Source organism: Pipra filicauda, unplaced genomic scaffold (assembly GCF_003945595.2).
Source record: "Pipra filicauda isolate LSUMZ 115617 unplaced genomic scaffold, ASM394559v2 scaffold118_size2161507_pilon, whole genome shotgun sequence".
Taxonomy (NCBI): Eukaryota; Metazoa; Chordata; class Aves; order Passeriformes; family Pipridae; genus Pipra; species Pipra filicauda.
This window is the reverse complement of record NW_024103640.1, coordinates 510,644-535,114: the sequence shown is the minus strand read 5'-3', so window position 1 is coordinate 535,114 and position 24,471 is coordinate 510,644. Positions and strand designations below refer to the sequence as shown.

The following is a 24,471-nucleotide window of genomic DNA, read 5'->3' as shown; positions in this document are numbered from 1 at the left end:
CACCAGGAGCAGGAATTTTACAGCTTCAAAGGGTATTTGAGTTCTGTCTCTAGTCTGGAAATATGGAATAATCAGAACTACAGGGTGGAATTTATCTCAACATGTCATAGATAGTGTCTCATCATAAATTCTGACTTGTGAGCCTGTAGTACTTTTCCAGTTAGGGCAAGCCTTGGGAATGTGGGATAAAAATGGATCCATTATTTACCCATGGATATCTCAATTACTGCTGTCCTTGATTGGTCTTGTTCTTTTCATTATTGGCCTTCTGAGGGGGATTAAAATTAGCCACATATTGAATGGTTCTTACCATTACTCCAGGTGACTTTCTGAGGGACATTCACTGATCATAAGCAGTCAGTTTAATTTCATTTATTGATTAAATGAAACTAATGAATTTTCTTTATTAAAACTTGACTGGGGGAAACAAATATGTGAAAGTTATTTATCTCGTTTGTGTGGAACTTCCTTAAGAAAACCAAAGAACCATAATGTAGATTGTATGAAGTATATAGGAAGTGGTCTTGTTATTTATTTCATTGAGAAATTATCAAAAACATGTGAAATTATTCAAAAGGCCAGTCTGGTGTGTTCTGCATCAGCCCCATTCATAGGAAAGTGTTTAGTACTTAGCATTTCTATAGTGCTGTGTGGGTTCATATTTGTATGACTCCCCCTGGCAGAGATTTTTGACACACTCCTTAGTCTTCATCTGTCCATGAAATGGGTAATTTAGGCAGCATCGCCGATTAATTACTCAAAAAAAAAAAACCCTTTTGTGCTCAGGGTGATGTAACTGCAATTACCTCTCATTTCAGTGTGGAAAAGGTGTGATAACCACTCATTTGTGCAGCTGAAGGGTTTAACTGGGAGTTATTACAGTGCACAGTGCAATTGTAATTAAAGCACGCGGGTTTCTGGTATGAAAAGTCCTCAGACATCAAGTGGCAACAAGAGATGAATCAGTCATATTAAATCTCCAGTTTCTTTGTTCACGTCGTGTCAACCCCCAAATTTCCAGTGTTGTCAGTGCTCACCTGGTTAAACACAGAGCTCCTGCAGAGCAAGCAGAGCACAGGGACACGGGGCAATAATAATTTAAATGATATTTACACATTTGAAGTGATTCCGATGCTTCTGATTAACTGGGAATGGATGAGTTTAGGAGTAAAAACATCACCTTCTTTTTAGAAAGCATCCCCCAAAGAATATGTGCACTGGAAATCTGATTGCTTTGCATGACATCATGCAAAGTTGTACAAGTTTAAATTTGCAGCTTGCAAAAAGCCAGTTTTCTGTGAGTGTGAAGGAAAAGAAATCCTGTCCTGCTTTGGTGCTGAGGCTGGCAAGGAAATCAGGATGTTTGCCCTTGGCACAGGGTGGTGAGCGCTGGGTTATCGCCTGGTCGTGTGGGAATTAAGGCAGTTGCAGAGCTTGGTCTAACTGTGCAAAGCACTTCCAGCTTTCCCTAGTTGTAACTATGTAGGAATAAAGCCCTTATTTTCCATAGGGATGCAGAAACACCCTCCAGCCACTTTTTCCTCAGGGTTTTGGAGGCATTTTATAAGCGAGTGATATTTGCCTGGCTGCCAGCAGTTATCATAAATTGATAAATAATCCATTTATGCCAAGTTGACTTGGAGTGTGTTGAATTGTGAGTACAAGGGCTCCAAATAACCAGGCAAATTAGAGCAAAGACTGATAAGAGAACAGACAATCTGATCCAAACCTGCTCCGTGGCAGAGATCAGGTCGATAATATTGTGCCGCAGGACACAGAGAAAGGAGTTTGGGTCATAAAACTGCTGAAAAATTGGCACATTTATCTTTCCTCACCACTTTTCTTCTGTCTCTAGAGAGTAGGAACAACCCTGAGATCCCATAATGTGCAGAGTCATGTGTGGAAACATAAATATAGAAGAGGAGAGACCTCAGTGGGGTTGTCCCAAAGTGGCACCCAAACTGTGTCCGCCAGGAGCTGGTGTTGTAGGGAGAGGGAGTTCCTATGGCAGCAGGAATGAACTCTTTGCCATTTTATTTAGAAACCAGCACAAACTGCTCTGGTCTTAAAGGTGTCTTTGAGGATATAAAAGCTCTAATCTTGGTCTGCTCCAGAGGCTTTTGTGGAGCTGGTTAGTGTTGGATATATGGGCAGCTCCACCACATTCCTTCCACATCTGACGCCAATACCTCTTCAAGAGCTTTTCGTGGCCCACTAAACTAATTCAGGAGCTGCAGCAAGAAAGGTGCAATGTGGACAGTACAGCTCCCTGCTGCTCTGACTGGACAGAGCAGACATTCCTCGGCCTTGAAATCCTCATTAATTTTGGGATTTGTTTGGCTAAAACAGTGTCTTTTGCTCTACCAACATCAGAAGCACTGACCTTTTATACAAAATAGGCACTTTAGTAATACCCCCCCCTATTTTTCATGGCAAGTTGTCATTTGTTGTTCAAAGCCCTTTAAGGTTATCCTATTATTTGAAAACTTCAGAGGTTTCTTCAAAGAAGGAAACTGTGAAGAAAATGTTTGAGCCCATAATCCTATTTAGAGATGGGATTTTAGAGGTAAGAGGTCACCTCTTAGTTAAGGATTCGTTATTAGATTGTTGTTTAAAAAAAATAAGAGAAGAAAGTGGGGAGTGGGTAACACATACTATTGATTCCTTTCAATTAAAATACTGCAGTATTTTTATTTTCAAAGGTAGATGAACCCAGTTTTAAAAAGTTCCTGATTTTTCTGGGCTGATCATCTAAATAGAAATCACATTTATTTAGAATAACCTTAGTGGTTTAAAATATTGCAGTTTGAGTTTTCTCTGCTGTCTGGGTTGGAATAGAAACAAAAGCCATCTGCTTTTTAGCTTGTCAGGAGATATCCATCATCCCACTGGCAATTTTGTTCACTGTGCTCCCAGCTGATGGCTTCCCTCTGACTAAATTCCCTGGAAAAGCACAGAATCCATATGTTTGCTTGTCTCGGAAATGGCAACGAAAAGCACAGCGTAATGAAACAAAATAAATACATTTCAGGCAATAAAGATGGAAAAATAACAAAGCAAAAGGAGCCCAAGGGATTTGTTCAAATGAACAGAGCAATTTCTAAAAGCCTAATGGTGCAGTTCAGATTGTATATAATTGTATATTTGAAAACTCAGATTCATTGGGTAAAAATTTTGGTATTTTCTTCCTATAATTTATAGTGGTTTGTTGGTTTGGGGTTGGTTTTCAGAAGTGACCTGGAAATTCAGTGGGCCAGGTTCCAGTGGCACAGACGTGACCCCAGTGTGTGCGGCTGGAACTGAGCAGGTAAAGTAGCAAACAGTGATTTGAAATGTATTGAGACTTGTATTTTTACCCCCCGGGGGGTATTTTAATGCAGCAGCAATTTAAGGCTGATGTATTTTAATCAATGCCTTGAACAAATAGTTAAAGTCACAAAATGGCTTCTGTTAAACTTCCCTGTTTTCAAACACCCAGAACTTCCACTGGCAGCACAGATGGCCTGGATTTGATCTATACCCCAAGCAGATTTCTTGGGGTTGGTTACTTAGTTTTATGCATTATTTAAAAAAAATAAACCACCTTGGCTTCCTTTGAGTCATGGCCATCATAAAATCTGCACTTGGTATTATACTTTATGAGGTAAAATTGCAAATTTGCTCTTCTTGGCTCTCCACGAGAGACCAGTTAAGTTTGAACCTGCAGAGCTGCCACAGAGCCACGTCCTGTCTGTATTTTCACGTGTTTCAGCTTCCCCTCAGTGAGGACCTGCCGGGATGAGGATTTGAAGGTCTTGCTGCAGTTCAGACTCTCTCATAAAGCAATTTTCTATTTTGACAACTTTGAAAAATGACACAGTTTTGAATATTCAACATTTGGAGAGCTAATCCAGTAGTTTTTAACAAAGGCAGGTGATTGTTTCTCTTTTTTAAACCCAAATGAGGTGGGATGTGAGTAACTTCGGTGGCAAATTAATTGTAGGTGGTTTCTGCCTTTTTTGCAGTGGCTGAAGAGCCGATTTCTCTTGTAGCTGATTCTGGCAGGTTTGTTCCACTTAATGGTAAAAAGGTCAATTGCATGAGAATAAAAAGGAAGAAAAAATCTAAAATGGCATCTTTGAACTAGACAGGCAGTGAAATTAAAATTCTAAATGGTTGATAGGAGGCTTGGAATGCCCCCTGAATAGAAGACTAAACACAGTCACCTCCTTTATGGAAGAATCTTTTGTTGAAGGTTGGCTTTTCTATCTTTTTGCTGAATTTCCATCAGCTATTTTATTGTCTAATTACTGCCAGTAAAAGTTATTTATTTCTTTTGTCTAACAGCCATTTCTGCAAGTTCTGTGCCCGCCTCAACCACAGAAAAACCTCTTTTCTTCATTTCATTGCCTATATTATAAAGCACACTCTGTGTCTAATCCCTCTTTCCTTTACATCTTGATTTTAGCAATAAATGTTGCCTGAAAGTTTAGATCTAATTATTGAAATCACTTGGGAATCTCCTACGTACAGAAAGATGATCAAAACTCTAATTTTTATTTATAGTCTCAGTTCTAATTAATGCACATCTTTGTCTGAGCAAAATTATCCCCTTTCTGATATTTTTTTTCCATGCTTTATGGTTTGGGATCATCTCTACGTTTCATCAATATCCAACTGGATTTTTTCCTCCAGTTCATTAATAAAGATATTAAATTGCACCAGCCAACATAACAACAAACATTGCTGGATCTGTTCTTTCCCCTCGAGGTCTATACCCTTTGTTTCCTTTACAGTTAAACATTTCCAGTGTTTTCCTCCACGTCAATCAGGTATTGTCTTGCCAGATTCCTTACTTTAAAATTTCCTGGGTATGAAATTTTAGTCCAATTAAAAGCATCCTTCTCCTTCTTTCCCCTTTGCCCCGTCGGGTGAATTTTTTTCCTCATTTGTATTTTTTGCAAAATAATTCAGTTTCATCCAAATGTTGAGTCTCTGCCAAACCCGAGAGGGACTTTAACTGGAACACAGCGGGGTTAGAGGTGGAAGTATCCATGGAAACAAACTTCCCTGCAGATGTTCAGATATTCCTCGGGCATCCCAAGCACGGGTAGAACGTGGGGCTGGTTCTGTCTTTGAAGGTTCACACCTGACCAGCACAGCCTGAGCTCTGTGTAATGTCAGATCCCAGCTCCAACAGGTACTTCAGAGTAATTGTGCTGAAATAATGGATCCACTTCCCTGGTATTGTCTTTGTAGGGAAAAGCCTACATTTTCTCAGTGTTCCTTCTCTCAGGTTGCATCCTTAGCTCCATTCTCTCCCATTTTGCTCTGCTTTTTAAGCAGCTCTGTTAAATCCTTGCCTTAACCTTTATATCATTCCCCTCTCCTTGAACCTGAGCCGATCCACAGCCGGGACTGCAGCCAAACCCTGCCTGCCTGGCTCAGCCAAGCAGTTCCAGCCAGGAATATCAGCCGTGGGATTAGATGGACGAACATGGGAGAAGTAACCAGAATGCAACAGCTCAACACCCTTCTCCCAGTCCAGCCCTCAGGTAATTCTCCCTGAATTCCATAAAGATGTATCTAAAAGATCTCTTTTTTTTTTCCTGTTTACATTTTTTCCTCTCTGGTTTCATTCAGGCCCTTGGGTCTAAGCCAATTCTTAAAGTTCTAATTGCTCAGGAACCCCTCACATGCTCCTGCAGGGAGCTTGGCACCATACAGGCAAATTCCAGTGAAAAAATTGGGGGTTTAGGCAATTTATGATTCCCAGGAGGAGGCACTGGTTTTAATCTGCTCATAAACTAAGCTCTGAATCTAATTTTTTATTAGTTTCTTCATTACTCTTCAAAATAATCTTAACCTGGAGCTCAGGTAAAGAATTCTCATGTTGATGAAAGCTGGCAAAGAGAAACGAGCTGACAGCAGAATTGCTGGCTTGGTGTCCCCCCCTTCATCCCATTCTCTATTTCCTTCCTCTGGTTTTGTAGCCAAAATAACTGAGTATTTATGAAGTAAATTCTTATTTTAATAAGCATTAAGCAGACAACGTGTAATTATCGACACGGGAGCAGAAAATAAGGTGCTGCATTAAGGGATGTCAGTGAAAATAATGGATCTAAAACTGCAGAGACTTTTTTATAAACACATCAGAAATGCTTGAGGCTTCTCAGATGATCCAGGGGGGGTTTCCCAATTCCTGCCTTGTTTGCATCCCTCCTTAGTTCAGTTTAGACTCTGTTCCTTTCCAGCCACGTGTTCTTCCAAAATAGAACAAGATGTTCTGGCCCATTGTAGTTGCTCCCTGTAAATGGGACAGTGAAAATTAACGGGGTTTGCCCGACCCCAGGTCAAAGAGCTCTTTAACCTGGTTCTTTCTCTTTAACTTCCTGGCCTGATAATGCTGGAAATAAATCCTTCAGGGAGGTGCTCTGGGTTGTGTCTTAATCTATGGCAGTTACATCATGTGCCCTGAAACAACTGCAAAGAAATGAAGCTTCATGTGTAGTTTGCTGAGTAAATCTTCATGGTGTTGGGTTTTTTGCACCAGTCTGAGGAAGCCGAGTTTGGTGTTTGCCACTTAATCCTTTGCAGGATGTTTAAAATGAAAATTTTTTACGAAAAAAAAAAAAGAAAAAAATAATCTAGACCCTGTTAATGAGTTTAAGATTTCTTTTTTTTTTTTTTTTAAACTCAAAAAGTAGTTCTTAAATAGCCTGAGAGTTCTGCAAGCTTGTCATTGTGTTCATCCTTGTGTCCCTGTAGGCCCTGGACATTGAGCTGGTCAAACAAACAGGCTCAGTTGGATGTTGGGAATGAAGGACATCCCTGGACTTGGGTGAGATCAAAGGAAATGTCGACCACGAGCTTCCAGGGAGTGCTGCACCTTCCCAACCACTTGGGGAATGAGTGGAATTCCCTCCAGGATGAACCAGGCTGGGGTGAGTGTGGATATTACACATCCATATGGATTGACATCAGAGCATGGAATGCCTTGGCACTTGGCAGAACCTGGCACATCAGGGAGTGGGGAGTGACAGCAGAGCATTCCAAGTGCCTGGTAAATGTAATTAATAATTACATGTTTCCCTCAAGGACTGATTTTGCTGCAGGAATTGTTCCTAGGTAATTCACAACACTGCTAGTTTGGTTGGGTTTCCCACAATCCTATGGGATTGTGAGACATTTACATTACAAAGGACTGAAAAATGTGGTCACTGGAGTCAGGATAATTACAAATCATTATTATGGTAATTAATAATGGTAATTTTAGTGCCAATGTGTCCCATCCTTTCAATTAGCTGGGAATGAGATGAAGGTCTTGTGGCAGAAAAGGAGGAAGAAAAGGTGCTTTTTGGTTTACTTTGCTCATATCCCTGGAGAGGAGACGAATTACAGCGGGAAGGAGCCTGTGATTGCCATTGTCATTTGTAGCTGGGTTTGTTGTTGTTCTCTTATTTTTCCAGGGGCAGTTGCATAATTTGTTGACATCATTAGTTGATAGTAACTGTGTCTAACCTGCATTTTCCTTGAAGTTTGCTATTGCCTACTCAGCCAGAAGAAAGGCTGGTGTGCCCAAAGCTTCATTTGCTGGTTTAATAGGGCCTGAAAACTTGTTCATAGCAGGGGAAAATTGATTAAAGAGGGTTGTTCCTGGGAAAAATCCATTCTGCTCCTTCGGAAAGCAAGAACAAAGATCTGTGTTTAATTCTCATGAGCTGCCACCTGAGGACCAAGCCAAGGACACCCAAACCAGTCACTTCACCTGGGCAGTGCCTGGAGTGACCTTGGGAACAGTTTCATGGAAAATAACGCTCACAACCCTTAAAAAGACAGGTAAGGGGATGGTGAAGGTACTAACCACTGAGGTGGGCACAGAGTGCCTGCAAATGCCTGGATAAAAGGGGATCTCCTCTACTGGTGCTTTTTAAGTGTCCTTAAAAATTACAACTCCAAGGCTGCCAGAGCTCAGGGATCATTTGGCTGATCCTCTCAGGGACAGGGTGTGACTGCTGGGATGGGCCTGTGCAAGGCTGAGGGCTGGACTGGATGGTCCTCCTGGGTCCCTTCCAACTCAGCATATCCTGGGATTCTGTGACTTCTTGCTGTTCTATTCATCCTGCCCAAACAGAGCCTGTTCCTAGTGAATTCCTGGGAATTGATGATCCATGTGCAGGGTGGGTTTTCAAGGAGCAGTGGGAAGGTGTGACTCAGGAATCATTTCTCAGGGCACTGATCAACCGTGCAGTAATTTCCTGCTGCAAGCTCAGCCCCTGTCATCCTGAAATACTGAGAGTGGGAGACTGGAATGCTCTGCAAGTACCGGCCTGGTCAGGGGGAAAACTGGAGACTGGGATTGATGGCACTGAAGGCATTTTGCTAGTGCAGAACTGTGTCTGCTGCTGCTCCCTGCTCTGGGCGTGTGTCACTGCTGCTTCCCGGGAGCTGCCTGTCCTGCTGATCCGAGTCCGAGGGGCTGGATCGGCACAGCCCCTTTCCTGCTGCTGCAGGAGGGGCACCCCTCCCGTTTGCACCAGCAGTTCATGGCAGGAGGCTGGGTTTGCTGGGTTGGATTTTTCCCAGTCTGACTTCTGTAGGACATTCAATCCTGGGAAGTTTTGTAGCTCTCCCACTTGAGCTTGTGGAGCTGTTTTCCCTCCTCTTCCCTCCGTCCCACTTAGAGTGGCAATTCCGTTCTTTTTTATTTGGGCTAATCAAGCCAAAGTCTCTCAGTTCGGTTTCCTTCTGTTCCCCAATTACCCTGGTAATCCTTTTCAAACCAGTTTGCCTTTCTGACTCTGTTACAGTTCTGGTAGCCTTTGCTCAGCGTCTCAAATGAGATAATTAGGCCCTTGTCCAGCAGCTTGCAGGTTGAAAATAATTCAACCATGGCTTTAATTCCTCCTTTTTGTCACTGTGTGGGAACTTAGTCCGAGATCACCTGGGTGGGTGTTCAGTGAGTTCATTTGACACAGTTACACCAGAACACTTTGCTGCTGCCTGAGCCTGAGTTTGTGCCTTGTCCTGCTGAGTTTAACCCCGTTCTGGTTTTCCTCATCACTCATAAACTTGGGGTTACTTTAGCAATATACAGGTTATGATATATTTGCTGAGCCCATGATTCTTTTTGTGGGTTGACCAAATAAAATCAATATTGGAAGATAATTCTGCTGAGAAAAATGGGTGAATTTAACGGAGGGAGCTGAACTTTGTAATTAGCACCAGTTGAGGATGTGTTTGTGTAAATTGGCTTTAAACAAAACAACAGTAAACTTGGTTTCTGCAGGGTTTAGATGTTGCAGGAGATAGCTTCCAATTTCATTTCCACATGTCCTATGCAGCCAACAGAGTGCAAAAGGCACAATAAGAGCTTTGCACTCCAGCAAAATCCTTTTGGATTATCTGATTTAATAACACAGAGGAGAAAATAAAATTTCCTTCTGGGTTGGTATAAATAGACATAACTTTTGACTTCTGGAGGCTCTTCTTACTTAGAGTGGCTGAGGCTGTGTCTGCAATATGTTATTTTTTGTGACATTTTCTGCCACAGGTGCTTTTAAATGGAAAGTGGTGCTCAATTTAAAGGGAAAAGGGACAAAAAAATGAATGAAAAAAAAATTTCCATTGTGAAAATTTAGGCATTTAAAAGTCACTTGAAGAAAGAAGGTTCTTTTAGGTGCTGGTGCCGCCGAGTTAATATTTATCTGGTTACAAATGACCTGCCCTTGGATCACAAAGCTCAGGATAATTTAAGACCTGTCATTATCATAAGTTGTTATTAATTTTGGATGACTTTAGACCAGGTTCTCAATGAAAATTCAGTGTGGTAATGGCAATGGGACTTTCTGGGTGAGAAGTTCTTTCTCTGGATGGGGAAGTCCTCATTGCATCAATGACTGCTTATTAACCTGTTCTGTATTAAGTCTAAACTGCAGCTTTTTAAACAAGAAATACCAAAAACAGGAGTATTGCAAAATACTTATTTCTGAGCAATTTTTGAGCCACGTTGGTTTTGATTCATTTTTTTATGACCAGAGATGTTTCCTGACACGTGAAAAGTCTGTTTTCAGGAGGTCTGAGAGGTCTATGTAAAACATTTTGCTGTAATGATGGATTAATATCCTTGTGCTAAGTAAGGCTTAAAGCCTAATTCAGCTTCATTAATGCAGCCAATTCGTTGTGCATCCACTTCCATCCTGTTCAGGCACATAAAAATGGGACCCCTGATATCCTGGAATAGAGCAGGACATGTTGCATTAACATGGAGAAGTGAATCCTTTCTCATTATTTAATTTTTTACCATATTCCAGGCAGGCAGGATAATTAACATGCAGCAGGGCATGGTCTAGATGACCAATTAACCTCAGATAAATGTGCTCTGGTAATTACTCCCCACACAGCAATGCAAATATTAGAATAAATTTTAGGAGGGGATTTTATGGATCTTTGAGTTTGAGTAGTTTAAGATTAAATAAACTGACTGAACTTCACCTGAAATTTTCACCCCCAGACCATTTTCTCTCTCTTCTGCCTGAACATGGAACTACACAAGTCAGCACTGCCTGAACTTCCCAAACCTTTGGCTGCTGAATTGGATACAGTCCAGGCTGGATGCTCAGACAGCCCCATTTCTGGAGACAGGGGAAGTTTCTTTGGATTCTTTTCCTGTTGCACAGATACCCAGCAAACACTCCTGACAGTCAGTGGAGGCCATGGAGCTCATACAGACCCAACACCCTTTCCATTAACAGCAGCACCTTCCTGCTGGCACTGGCACCCAGAGCCACTTCCATGGGGGTGACCTTGCCCACAGCTCTGTCTCCAGGGCCAAAATTCCCTTGCTTTTCCAGACATCCCTCTGAATTCCTCATGGCCTTTCCCTCCTGAGATCCACCAGACCAGTCAGCTCTGCTGTAAGATTTGTGCTCGTGCAGCATCACTTGATGAATGACAAGGTTCGTGCATCTTAGAGTGGGGCCTGGGGAGTAACATAATGTAGTAATATAAAATAATAATTAAAGCAGTTGTGGTTGGGTGCTCTCAGAGCTCTTTACAAGCAGGATCTGCAGAGGGGGCAGCTCTGTACTTTAGGAAATAACTCTTTTCCAACTGGTCAGATTAACACAAAGGAGAAGAAATGTTTAATTATACCCTTGCAGAGGGACCAAGTTCCAAACTGTACCACTGCAGGAGAGAGATCTGGAAACCCCATTTAATAGGGTCCCTAAGCCATGTTGTTCAGCCACATGTTTTCCATTTCTAAACAACCTGCTAAAAATCCTGCTCTGTGTTCACACAATTATTTCCATGGACATTCACTTTGTATTTGTGGGAACTTTAATTTGGGGAGTTGCAAGAAGTGGAGCACCTGAGCTCTGCCTGGGAGTGGATGTTGATCCCCCATTCCACCCCCTCACAATTAGTTAATATGATTAACCTTAGTTAATAAGCATTGCTTGAGTCCACTACGGGTTTTCTTAGCAACTGATCCAACTGTCCAAAGGTGCTTAATGTCAATTATATAAATCCATCTCTCTCCTGTAAAGTACATTTAGAGAGGCTGACACCAGCTGCTGCTGCAATGAGCTTTTTTAGCGGCATTAAAATTGTAAAACTCGACATGTTTCAAGTGCTGTTTAACAATTAATTTGCCTAAATATCAAATCTGATTTAAATGTCTTCAGTCAAAGCAGAGACATGCATGAGAAATTCCAGATGAATGGGTTTAACCCAGATGACATTCCATGGGATGTCACAAAGACTGGGCATCAGGAAGGAGGTGGTTGTCATGAGTTTGGCATTGAAGACCTGTCTGATTTTTTCCATGTGCCCTAAAAACTGCTTAATTTCTGAAAAAGCAGCAAATTTACAGCCCTGGCAAAGGTCATGCAGAGCAGGAGTAATTCTGTGCTACACCAGACTTGATGCCAGGCCTTCTGAGTCTGAAAAATAGCAGGGGAAAGGGCTCTTTTTAATCTGTTTTTCAGAAATTAAACCCTTTTTGGGATACAATATCCTGCCTCTTGAAAACACCAAAGGACAGGCTGGGTGCCAGGGTGTAACAAGCTGCTTTCTGAGGTACCAGCTCTCACCTTTATTCAGGTTTGAAGGGATTAAAAGCTGTGCTGGAAAAACTCTTTGATCAAAGGAGCCTTTGGAAATGTGACAGTCTGCATCTCTAAGTTGCTGTATCCGGTTCATCCCAGCCTGGCATCACACTCTGACACCATTCTGCCATCCCCACGTGCTCGTCTCAAGCCCAAAATCCAAATTCCCCATCAGGATACTTTGGCATTTAAAGGGTGTTTTTCTAACTGAGACATATCACAAGTATTAACAAAAAAAAAAAAAAAGGAAATTAACTGCAGAGTGGATTTTTTTTTTCCCAGACTTTGCCAAGGTTTTTGTTACATGGGAGGATATGAGGGAAAGATTACTATAATAAATGTCACGTGCCTTTGATTTACCTGCTTGGGTTTAGTCTTTTACTGTTGAATTACACCAAGAAAAGACCTTTCAGGGCAGCAAGAGCAGGAAATGAAGCAGCAACGAGTGATAAAGGAGACTTTGGGGGAAAATATATCAGGGACACTTCAGGAAACAGCAAGATGTTCTTGCTTAAGGAATGTTCAGCAGTTTAGGTTTGTTTGGATTCTTGTTTTATTTCCTGAAGCTCTCCCTGAGCTGAGCCAGAGCTCGAGTGCAGGTTTAAGAGGTGAATGTTGGTGAGGGATGGCCTTTAGACAAAAACCCTTGCTGGGAAACTTTGGGGCTCTAATTTGTTTTCAGAGTGGTTTTAGATGATGCCATAAAGTGTCATTTTGCAAAGTGCTGTTTGGAATCACTTGAAGTGAATGTAACAGTCTGTAAGATGTAAATATTCCTGGAAGGGCCTGAGGTTCAGTTTGCCGACAGCATGGAAATGAGGACATCAGGATTGAGTGCGAGGGAACGAATTCCAGGAGAAACCCACAGATCTGGCCAAGGGGCTGTGACAGTTGCTGATGTCTTGGGTGCTTTCAGTTCATGCTGCATGAACACTGAGTTCAAAACCATTGAGTATTAAGACCCTCATGGATGGCTTTAAAGAACTGCTCTGTTCAATGCAACCAGTAAAGGTTTGCAGGTCAATGCAGTGGTTTGGGTGAAGAACCTCCTCGTGGCACAGAGGTGGCAGCAGATGTGATAGCAGGATTTGGCCCTGTTTTAAGATAACACCTTTCTTTGCTCTGCCTCTGCTGTGGCATTTCCTTACATCAGAGCAAAGGCTCTGAATTCAGGCTGGGGGTTTGCATGCCAAGGAAACGCTCAAGAGCTGAGCACAGCAGCTACAAAAGGGCAGAGCCGTGGACTCCCAAGAGCACTGGGACAGTAAATTTGGTTTAGTTGGAGCATGTGAGCAGCAGATGGTTCGGGATAAACTGCAGGACGTGGAAACCACAGGGATATGTCAGGAGAACAAGTCACTGCCAGGTGAAGTGTTGGAATTCTGTGGGATAACCCACAGTCCAAGCTCTGAAACAGTACTGGCTGTGACCCTTTCACAAATGTGAGGGGTTTGTAAGTACCTGGGGATTCAGAGGGACACTGAGTGTTCAGGTGGCAGGAGAGCAGGATCACTCTGCCATTCCATGAAGCTCTGTGGTTTGGTGTCTTTCTCAATAGCTCAGCTGACCTATTTTGACTTAATTCCTTGGAACTGCCAGACCTTAAATGCACTTAAACTGGAGGAAATAATTAGTTTGATTCTTGGAGACTCTCTGTAGCATTTGGGCTTAGAACAGCTGTAGCAGTCACAACTGCTTGGCAAGTATATATATATTTTTTTAAAATTAGATAAATGCACTTTTCTTGTCTTATCTCTTGTTTATCCCAAAGCATGTGGAACATAGGGAATATTGCTGATTTTAAGTCTTTTTTGTTGTTGTTTAATGGACTTCAAAGGAATGGAAACAGAGAATGGCTGTAATTCAGTAGTTTGGGAAGAGGGCAAACATTAGCCTTTAATTCTTAGTCACAAACTTGACTGTCAAGATTGTGAAGAACTGGAGGAAAGTTCCACGAGCACAAACTGCTTTTAGGGAGAGGAGATTGCACAACTGGGCTGAGAGGACAGAATGCTGTTGGGGAAATCAAACTGCCGTGTCTGTGGGGAATTACAATTCCCAGTAAAGATGTCAAGGCTCCATCCCTCAGTTACAGATGTCTGCAGGCAAAGGGTGTATCTTCACCCCCTGCAGCCTCCTCAGTTTTGGGGGTCTCTGTCTCCCACACTGGGTGAATAACCTGCATTTAGGAGTTTTTCTGTTGTGAGATCAGCACTGAGCTACTGAAATCCTGTGTAAAGCACACCTGGAATCATTTAATTCCTACTGGGATAAGTGAAGATTAATTGGACTGTAACTGGCGACTTGGCCATGTGTGTAATGTCACTGTGGGCAGAGCTTTAGGCTCAGCTCATGAGAGGAGGATTCAGCTCTTCCCATCCCTAACCAAACATCACTTTATTTCCTAGGGTTTTTTTTTTTTTCATCTTCCCCCTCACTTTTGGGAGCATATATGGGAGGTTTTGAGGGACTTTTGCCTTTCCTTAGAATCAAAAAAATGCAATTTTTAAACCTAAGAAAACTTATGGAACAATAAATGTCCATGTGCTGGTATAAAGAAATGCTCCTAAGAATGTGTAAGGCAAGCCCTGGAAGGGATGGGGCCAAAATGACAACAGCTGGAAAACTGTAATAGGAAAAAAAAATAACAGGGATTAAGGCCAATTCTAGGAAAAAACTTTACTCTTGTGCTTTAAAACATGTGTCTTATATCCTTAGTTGCACTGGTTTTCATGAGACATAATCACTTGAATGCTTGAAGTGTTTATAGAGTTTGTTCTTTGAAGTACTTTTCTGTATCAGGATTTAAAAAAAAAAAAAAACACAAACCCACTCCTGTTGCTGGACTTTTCTTCCATCCAGCATTGCAGCACTTTGGTGTCCCATCCATCCTCAGGCTTTTCACCTGTGTCTGTAACATTTTACAAGGATTTCACTGAAGTCAGTAAAATCAGCCTGGATTTACACTGAGGGTTTGCAGAACGAGAACTGCTGCACCTTGTTTTTTATAGAGGGTTTTTCTGGAGGGTTGTCTCGGTCCCAAACACAGGCCTTACCTGTAAAGGTGTGGGGGGATTTCTGGGGAGGAGACAGGATCAGGTTACTGCTGAGGTCCTGACCAGCCTCAGCTGTCAGTGGATCCATGTTTCTTCACCTCTGCAGTGCCCAGGAGTGCAGGATAAAAGCAGAGGAGCTTTGAGGTGACGGTCAGGACTGTGTGCTGTGGTGTGGGAAAGGTGACACACAGGAGGGCTAAAAATACACACGTGGCACAGCCACCTCACTCATTATGCACCTTGGAAGCTGCTTTGCAAATCGACCTAATAGTATTTAATCAGCTTTATTTAGAGATGAATTAGCATTTGACTTTGAGTTTGCAGTTGCAGAAGTCGCCTGAGTTCCTGGGGGGTTGTTGTCATGGAGTTGTGAAAAGCTGGAACAAGTGATAACTTCCCATTTCCAGTGGGATCCACATCTGTTCATTTCTCTGTTTTCCTCCATGCAAAATCTGTGGTTCTTCTACCAAAACTTTTTGTTAGTCAACCAAAAGTCTCACAAGACAAGGGCCTTTCAGGCTGCCTGGAGAAACTTCATATCCTGCCAATTTAGCTTTTAAAATGCCAGGTTTTAGCTGTTAAATTGCCAGTTGTAGCTTTTTAAAATGCTTTTCGTAGCACCATTTATTCTTAGAAGGTAAGTGGCACCGACACAGAACATCAGATTGGGACAATATTCCTTTTTTCTTCTTTTTTCCTTTTTTATAACACAAACTGCATTTCATCCTGTGGGTTTATTGAGGTGGATTTGTCTGTGTTGCTCATGTAGACTATTTACACATATATGGAAGTAAACTACATTCTGACCCAGAAAAGATCCCTTGTAATTAGCATTTCCCTGGGTGTTTTTTCTGCTTTATTGTTTGCATGCTGCTCCTACTCCAGTCCCCCAAAGCTCCCGGGAATCTCTGTACTTTATAGGATATGACTCACCGGGCTTTTGACACTGAGCTGTTTGACACAGAGATTTTACTTGTTCTGCCTTGGAGAAACGTGTGTACAGATAAAGGTTTCAGGGGGAGGGCAGTGACCCTCAAACCATGTTACCTTTGAACAGTCTAATCTCCCCTAAAACGTTAAATAGGAGCAGTGGGGCTCAGCCCTTGGCCCTGCAGTTGCTTCACATACACCAGAATGAAGGTAGGGGACGAAAATAACCTTTACTCTGTTTACTTCCCACAGAATCGAGATGGGAGGAAAACAACCCATATTTGAAATTACTGCTGTAAAACATCCCTGCCTGGAATTCCAGTTTGGTCCAACGAGCAGGTAGGACTGTTAAGCGAGGGGATGGGATCATACTGCACTGTTCTTCCCTGCTGAGATTTCCCTGGACCTGCTGTGGTGCCTTTTCCACCTGGTTTCCCTTCCAGAGGCAGACCCTGCTCCATGTCTCTCTCCCACACGAACACCTGATGTTGGGGCTGCAAACTGCAGTGCACTTTCACCTCTGGATTAATGCCCACTGGGAAACCCTTGTCCAGCAGTAGAAGGTCTAAAAAGGATGCTTGGCACTAGAGGGCAGTGACTGAGGGAGCTAATTTTCCAAGCGTCTTTAAAAAGAATGAGTTAACCAGTGTGTTGCATTCCTGCCCATTCTGTGATCCTGGATTTTGCAAAGCTGTCAATAATAATTGTGGTTTTGAAGGTGTCATAGGTGTGAATTTCCCAGGATTTTTAGTGGTCAGGGCATGAGCCAGAGCATTGGGGCTTTCAGAATTCTATTCCAAAGCCTTGTATTTCAGGCACTTCAGGTTTTGGTCAGGCTTCCTGATTTTGGTCAAACCTTCCTGATGTGTCCCAGAGGTTTGAAGTCAACTGTTTCCTCAGAAAAGTGGAAAACCACGTAATTCTCTCTTCAGATCCTTGGGCATTCAGAGGAAACAAACATTGGGCCAGCAGATTCATAATCTGTATTTTGTGTGTTCAGTCTCTACATTTTGGGCAGGTCAAGTCCCCTCTCCGTGCCTCGGTTTCCCCTTTCAGCACTTCTGTTGTCCCTATAAAAAGGAAGTGTGAGCACCTTTATCCTTTTTCTAAAAGAAATTCTGACCTATGTGGGACCTTGGAGTTGATTAAATTTTCCATCCTCTGAGGAAAGGCCTGTTTGGAGGTTGGGAAAGCGAGCCGGTGCCTAATTAGAGTTGGCTGTGGATGTGCTCCAGTGGGGGCCTCTCCTGGTAGTGTGGAAAAGTTGAAAAGAGCCCGTGGTTATTTTAAAATTAATTATCACTCCTCTGAAGTCCTGCTGAAAAAAGAACAGCTCTGCAAAAAAAGGCAATAAAATTACTCCCAGACGAGGCAAAATGCACCATATGTCAGGGACACCTCGGAGCCAGGGGGGGCTGCCTCCCTCCTGCCCACGTGGGGTTTGTGCCGAGGAATTCCAGGACACCTTGTGCTTCCCACAGCACTTGGTGGGTGTCTGACACAGCAGCATCACGGAGCTGCCTCTCTGGCTTAGCATTAATTCCTTGTTTTGCAATCAGCTGCTCGGGCCTTGCTGCACTTGCAACTGTAAGGTAAATATTGGAATTTTTATTCTTCATCGTTGACCACCTGACTCGAACATCTGTGAAGTAATGAATGGATGCAGGAGCTGAGGGGAAGAAAACATGGCTGGATCTTCTCGGCAGGGCGTTGGCTCAGCTCTCCACAGGTATTCCCTCCTGATGTGCCGGGCACTTATTCCCTGCTGGCATCCAGCCTGTGGCTCCGAGTGCTTTGTGTGCTCCACGTCATTTACACCACGGAGCAAACAGGCAGCAAAGCTTTCTGAGAGGCCCCTGAGCAGTTCCCTTGGCAGAGAACAGCTCCAGGTGGGAATTCCCTCTGGAGAAGGGGAGAGGCCTGGCACGCAGTGTTGGAAGTGTGGCTGCAGGTAACGCTGTGCTCGACCAGGACACCCCCAGCCAAGGACAACACGGGAACCAGCAGGGAGAGAAAGGTCATTGAAATGTTTGGCCTTGGAGAGAGGAAGAGAATTCTGCCTTGAATCCCTGGGAATGGGGAGTGTTGTCACTTTAAAAGCTCTGTGTCTGATCACTCTTTGTGAAACACCATCCCAGGCGTTCCATTAAATGATACTGGATTAAATGCAGGATCCAGGGGATGATTTGTCAAAGAAGTTGTGTTGGGAAAAGGTGCAGGAAAATCCTGCAGCAGAGTCTCAGGGCAGTAAAGCAACTGCTCTAAAAGTGCTGGGAATTCTCTTCTTTTTGTTTCTTTATCTTTGCCCTCCCGGATAATTAACAGGCAAAGCCAACTGTTGCCTCCTCCTGTGAATCTGTGACTTGTAGGAACAGCAAAGCCACCTCAGCGTTGCCATGGAGTGCTGATGAAATCCCTGTTAGAGGGGTCTGCTAATTATGGACATTCTGTTGGAGCTGGAGTGGGGGTTTCCCTGTGGATCCGTGTCCCAGAGAACTGATTGCACTGCAAATGAGGAGCTGAAACTGTGTTTTATAGTCTGGATCAGCAAGTCTTTTGATATTCATTGATTAAAGCTTGGCAAAAAGTTATTTTTGGATGGTAAGCCAGACAGGTCTGACCTCTCCCTGCCTTTGCAGAGAGAGCTTAACCCTGGACTGCGATTTCCAAGGGGCCTGGCAGGTATTCCAGGCTTTTTGCCTCCTTGTCCTCCAGCTCTGGACAGAGGGAGCAGCTCCCATAGTCATCTGGAACTTCCCATAACCAAAATACAAGGAGGAGATATCACCTGCAGTCCTCAGGTGGGAAAGCTGGTGCCAGATGCTTTCCTCTGAGGATTGTTTGTCCTCATCTGCTGCCTGGTAGGAGTTCCCTCCCTCCAGGTCAGTGCAGGAACACGATGCACAGCTCCCTGGGACCAGCCAGGGGACTTGCTCTGCATTGGATTCATTTCGGGCTCATTATTTCCACGAGAACAAAAAGAAGGTGGAGACATTTAATAGGATCAGTTCTCCTTGAAGATAACTCCAGAGCTTTCTGTAGTTAATGAGCAAGTCCCAGGAACCTAAAGAAGGAGGTGGTTATGGCAGTGCTGTCAAATCTGCACAAAAAGGACTGAATGTCTAAGAATAAAGTCATGGGTTTGTACATAATTAACAGAAAGTTCTCAGCTATTGGCATTAATGTTCACAGGAAGGTGATTCAGCTCTTTGCTTATTGGACTTTGTCAGCTTTCCATGGCTGAAGCAGAGTCTGATGGAATGACACAGCTGTAAGTCACTAATTCCTATCCAAGGGGCTTCCTTGGCATCACCAGGGCAGGGACAGATGCTCTTGGGATGATGGGAATGGGAAAATTCACCACGTGGATGCTTTGGAGTTCAAAAGAAAAGCAAAGCTTCCATCCCAAACTGCCACTAAGACACTTAAATCTGATATCCCAAACCAGGGGACATTTGTTCCCACTTTGTAGAACTGTAGGTGACTTCCAGTCTTTACACGTTGGAGAAGATGTCTCGGGTATTTCCTGTTCTGTGTTAACCTTGGTAAAGATTTTTGTATTTTATCCCTGATTCCCATCATGTGAACTCTGGAACTTGCTTGTGGCAAAGACTATCACAAGGATGTTTGTATTTTATACCAGCTCCACCATGGATTTGGGTTACTCGGGGGTTTTTGTTGTGCCCACTGGTGGTTTTGAGATGCTTTTATTGCAGTGGATCAGCTGGGAAATCTTGGTTTACTCAGCCCCTTTTCTTTGTTTTAACAGCCCTGCCACCTGCAAAGCAGGGATGGATTTCTGAGAGGAACTGTCCTGCACTGGGAAACGTCTCTGAGAAGCCCCTGGGATCTGCTGGGTGTTCCTGGAGAAGGGACACGAGGGGACTGTCCCTCCCTGGCCACTGCAGGGCTGTCTCCCAGAAGATGGAGCTCTTTCCCCAGCACTGCTGATGGAGACCTTGTAAGTTCAGTATCACATAAAATATGGGCATTCTTACACATGGCACAATTATTCTTCACAGCTGAGAGAAAGGAGAAAAAATGCACCTGCTGACCAGAGTTATTTCATTATAAAAGACAAGTCCAAGTTATACTTTTGTCAGTAACTTCTACTTAACAGTAATAATGGTACGTGGAAGTAAATCCAGTTATTAAAGAGTCCAGATGCCAGCCTTGTTTTTCCCTTTGAAGCTCCACATGACTCTTGACAGGTTTGGGTCTTTAAAGCTTTGCGATTTTCGTGAGTTTATCACTTGATTGGAGAGGTGCTGGTTTGTCTCATTGACAGCAGTCTCTTCCTTTTTGCTGGAAGCAAGTCCTTCACTTCTCCCTGGGTGCAGAGGGGTATTTATTTCTGCTGGGCTTCGGTTTCCACCTCTGAGTGCTAAAGCTGAGAGGGGTTTTAAATTTCCACATTGGAAACCAAGTGACAAAGCCGTGAGCAGAGGAGATTGAAAGAAAAATGTGGATGTTGATTCTTGGGGACCCACAAATCCTGCAGGAGTCATCCCTTGTGGTGGGACTGGAGCAGCAAAGCCCTCGTGGCATCAGATGATGAAGGAAATAATAAACACACGGGAATTTGACTGCATTTATAATATGTGTGTTTAGTGTCTGATCCTCTTCCCTTAAAATCAGGGTTAACCCTCTCCCTCCTTCCCTGGGGGAATCTGGGACAAGGCTGTTGGTCTCTCTCAAGCCTGGACACACTGGGGAGCCCCTCTGGGAACTGGACAAAACTTGTTATTCCTGACTCCAGAGAACTGCCAGTGTCTCAACTCCCCCTGCTTTGGTGTTATGGACATTCTGCTTCTCATTCCATGGCTGGAGCTCAGATCCTCGTTTTTACAGCTCACATGTGTGTTATCTGAACTGCAAAAGAGATTAAGAAGAAGGGAAGTTTTATAAGCACTGACATGGTTGTCATGACTACCTAAACCACTTTGCTGGTACCATACAAGTCTTTCACTTTATCTGTAGCTTTTATACAAAAAAACACCTTTTTTTTTCTTTTTTTGCATGAGAGTCTAAAGAAGCAGAGCTCAGGAAATCTCTATAAACATAAATATGTGTGTGAGGGAGGGTGTAGCATCCAGGTGAAGATAATGCTCATCCCCTCAGTCAGATGACAAATCTGTGTGTTAAATTCTTTGGACAGTGAGAGGCAAGTCCAATCCATCCTCTGCTTTTGCCTGGACTGACAGGATCTGAAGCCCTGGCAATCAGGGCTACAGATGACTGAATGGAGTAGCCTGCTCTGCCTTATTGCAAGGGGCAGATATCCCCCTAAAGCTGCAACATGAGGAAGTTTAAAATTTAATTTATAAATATATAAATGTATTTCAATTTGGTTTTTAGATCTGTATCACAGGCCCATAAGGCTGGGACACAGGAATGCTCCTTGTGAGGCACTTGGAAACGTGCAGTTGAGCCCTCAAAACCCTTGATGCATTTTTTAGACGTGTTTCAGGTAAGCCTTGTAGTGTTTTTAAGGTTCTCTAAGTTTGCCTCATTTCTAAGGGAAAAAGCCCTAGAGACCTGTAGATAAATGTGGGATTGAGTGTCCACTTTGTTGCACAAATGTACAGTAGTTGATCTTGAGCAAATAATTCTCCAGCTCTCAGACTCTGATAATCTGTGGACCGAGTATCTAATGCTGCAAATGTTGTTTGGAAACTTTTAAGCCCTGTCCTGTTATGCAAGAAATGAGAAGTGAACATTTCTACACTTGCAGTTTGAGCTGTACTGAACTAAGTCTGTGGAATGCATTGTGAAATGTAAAAAACCAACAAAACCGCAAAAAACCCACCCCCAGAACCCCGAGTCTCAATAAAGCTTCTAGACAGAACATGCCCTGGGTACTTGGTGTCTGAGGCAGCTCTAACCCTCTGTTTGTTGGGAGGTGCTGGGGTGGCTCCAGGTGGTGCCAGCGTGTCCCTCGGCTCCTCCGGCTCCTCCTCTCCTGGCACTGGAACCAGCTTGGGCAGCTCCAGCTCCCTGTAAGTCTGAGGGGTCTTGGTTTCTTTGGGTTTTGACACAATGTTTGGGGCCATTTTCTGCTTGGAAGGGAATTGTAAAGCAAGTCCCAGGAGTCCTTCCAGATCAACTTGCTATTTGGATTTAAGAACTGGACATGGAAAACTTGTATCCAAATTTATTTGAGACAGAGATTTTCCTTTAATGGCATCTTGACCATTGAAAATATAAAGTCATGCATTAATGTTTTAGTTTACAGTTTAATACAGCGTTCCTTGGAACACTTCATACGTGAAGCCAGAGCAGAGAAACAGAGACTGTGTTTTCCTGACACACACTATTGCTTTAAGGTACTTTTCACATCACTTGATTAATTAATTAATGAATTCTGCCACACAACTGCAGTTATTTGGGATACAATCACTGTGGAAGGAAGGCAAAGATGATTGATTAGAGCACAGCAGAGGAGCTCACTGATGTCACCACGTGACAGAACAGGATTGGATCCCAGAGGTTTCCCTAAAAACAGACTGCACAGGGACTGCTCTGTGTGTGCCCAACTGCTCTGCTGGGCAGTCATATAAGGCATTAATAAATTCAGCCGTAAAAAAAGGTGATTTTTGAGGTTGCTGAAGCACTTTGTGTGTTAAACAAGCAGGAATCCACTCCTTTAACGGGATGTTTTCGCTACTTTTCCATGCAGTGGCAGCAGAGTGGCCTGGCAGGAAGGTTCCAGAGCTCAGACCCTGTTGTCCTGAACTGGGACTAAAGCACTATTTAGCATTGCTTTGCAAAGACTAAATGTAAGTAAGTCTACATGGTTTGTTTTAGCCTTTATTTATTTTAATTAACAAGGAAAGGTAATTTAAAAATCTGGTAGTGGTTCCACACCAGCAATTTTAAGTGGCTTGAATGCCAGTTTGGACATTGCCCACGTTTGCTGTTCCTTTCTGAACAGTTTCCGTGAAAAAAGCTGAACTTGCTTTTTCCAGGTCCACCGTCCCTGGGGGTTTTGGTTCTGGCAGAAGGTTGTAACAAGTGGAGAGTGACTTTCCTTTCCTTTTGGGAATGTCTGTGGTCCCAGTCCCCCCCGGGGCAGCTCCGGGCTCAGTTCAGCTGCCCCAGTGCCCGGGCTGGGCCGAGGGGCTCCGGGAGCAGGAGCAGCAGGATGGGGAGAGGAGCTCAAGGGCCCTCCAGGGACATTCCAGGGAGCCCCTCTGGAATGGGAAACAGGGCTCCCTGGGGGCTTTTTCCAGTGTTCTGGCTGGCCACTGCCTGTGGAAGTAGCTCCCTGTAAAGCACATTTTCCCAGGAAGAGCAGAGGGCAGGAGCTCTGCGGGAATGAGCCTCGGTGTGGGTGTGGGGGTGAGTGTGCCCGGGTGTGCAAACCCTGTGTGCCCCCTGCCCAGGAGGGGCAGTGCCATCAGCTGGTCCCTCTGGCAGCACGGAATGCTGTGGGAATTCCCTGGGGAGGTATTAAAGGCCAGGCAGAGCCCAGGGATGGGGTCAGTCCAGCTGGAGCAGGGGGTGGCTCAGCCCTCCTGGGCCCAGAGTCGTAGCACCGTGTGTGGAAAGCAGGGGGTGGGAGGCAAGGCTGGAGCCCAGACTGCTGGAAAAGTATTCCAAGGCACTTCATGGAGAGAAATTTAGCCAAATGTATGTATTTAAAAGCAAAATGGACTTAAAACCGTGATCCTTTGCTCATCCAATTCCAGAAAGCTGCAGCGTGCCCCCCTCCTGCTCAAGAAAGGCTCCCAGCTTTCCTGGGGGCCCCCGGGTGGATTCGGCAGCGGGGGTGGTCGGAGCCTCCCCCTCCTGCCCAAACGGCCAGGCCTGGAATTTGGGAAGGGAAGAGCCCGGGATTTTCTCAGTGTTTTCTCCCTTTGCAGCCCTGGTTTGAACAGCACAGGACTGGGCCAAAGCAGCTCCATCGAACACCCGGCGGGAGGGAGAGCAGGGACTGAACCTCAGGCACAGCCCAGGGACACGGGGGAGAGCGGGGATAAAGGCAGGGTGGTGGGGTGTGAAATAAAGACATTTTGGGGTGTGTGTGTGAAATAAAGACAATTTGGTGGTGTGTGAAATAAAGACAATTTGAGGGGTATGTGAAATAAAGTCAATTTGGTGGTGTGTGAAATAAAGACAATTTAGGGGGGTGTGAAATAAAGACAATTTGGGGGTGTGAAATAAAGACAATTTGGGGGTGTGTGAAATGAAGACAATTTGGGGGTGTGAAATAAAGACAATTTGGGGATGTGTGTGTGTGTGTGTGTAACACACTTGTTGCCCCCCTGGAGTTGCACCACGAGGTGACAACTGGACCCTGGAGCTCCTCCCCAGCTGCCGGCACTGGATCCTTCCCAGGAGAGAAGGAACCACTGTGGAGGTGAGAGTGTGTGTGATGTGTGTGGGACGTGTAT

At 44.0% G+C, this 24,471-nt stretch overlaps 1 long non-coding RNA gene across 3 annotated transcripts; it reads left to right on the top strand.

Moving 5' to 3' along the window:
- Positions 1 to 745: 745 nt before the first annotated feature.
- Positions 746 to 24,100, top strand: LOC113991673. 3 transcript variants are annotated; one of them, XR_005565199.1, is made up of 8 exons: positions 746 to 5,534; positions 6,748 to 6,923; positions 16,328 to 16,414; positions 19,268 to 19,346; positions 19,845 to 20,036; positions 21,434 to 21,545; positions 21,978 to 22,854; positions 23,941 to 24,100. It is a non-coding gene; the product is annotated as an uncharacterized LOC113991673 (long non-coding RNA). The 3 variants fall into 3 exon arrangements; XR_005565198.1 differs by lacking the exon at positions 19,268 to 19,346 and having other exon boundaries at positions 748 to 5,534; XR_005565196.1 differs by lacking the exons at positions 746 to 5,534; positions 6,748 to 6,923; positions 16,328 to 16,414; ... (1 more) ...; positions 19,845 to 20,036; positions 21,434 to 21,545 and having other exon boundaries at positions 21,655 to 22,854.
- Positions 24,101 to 24,471: the final 371 nt, after the last annotated feature.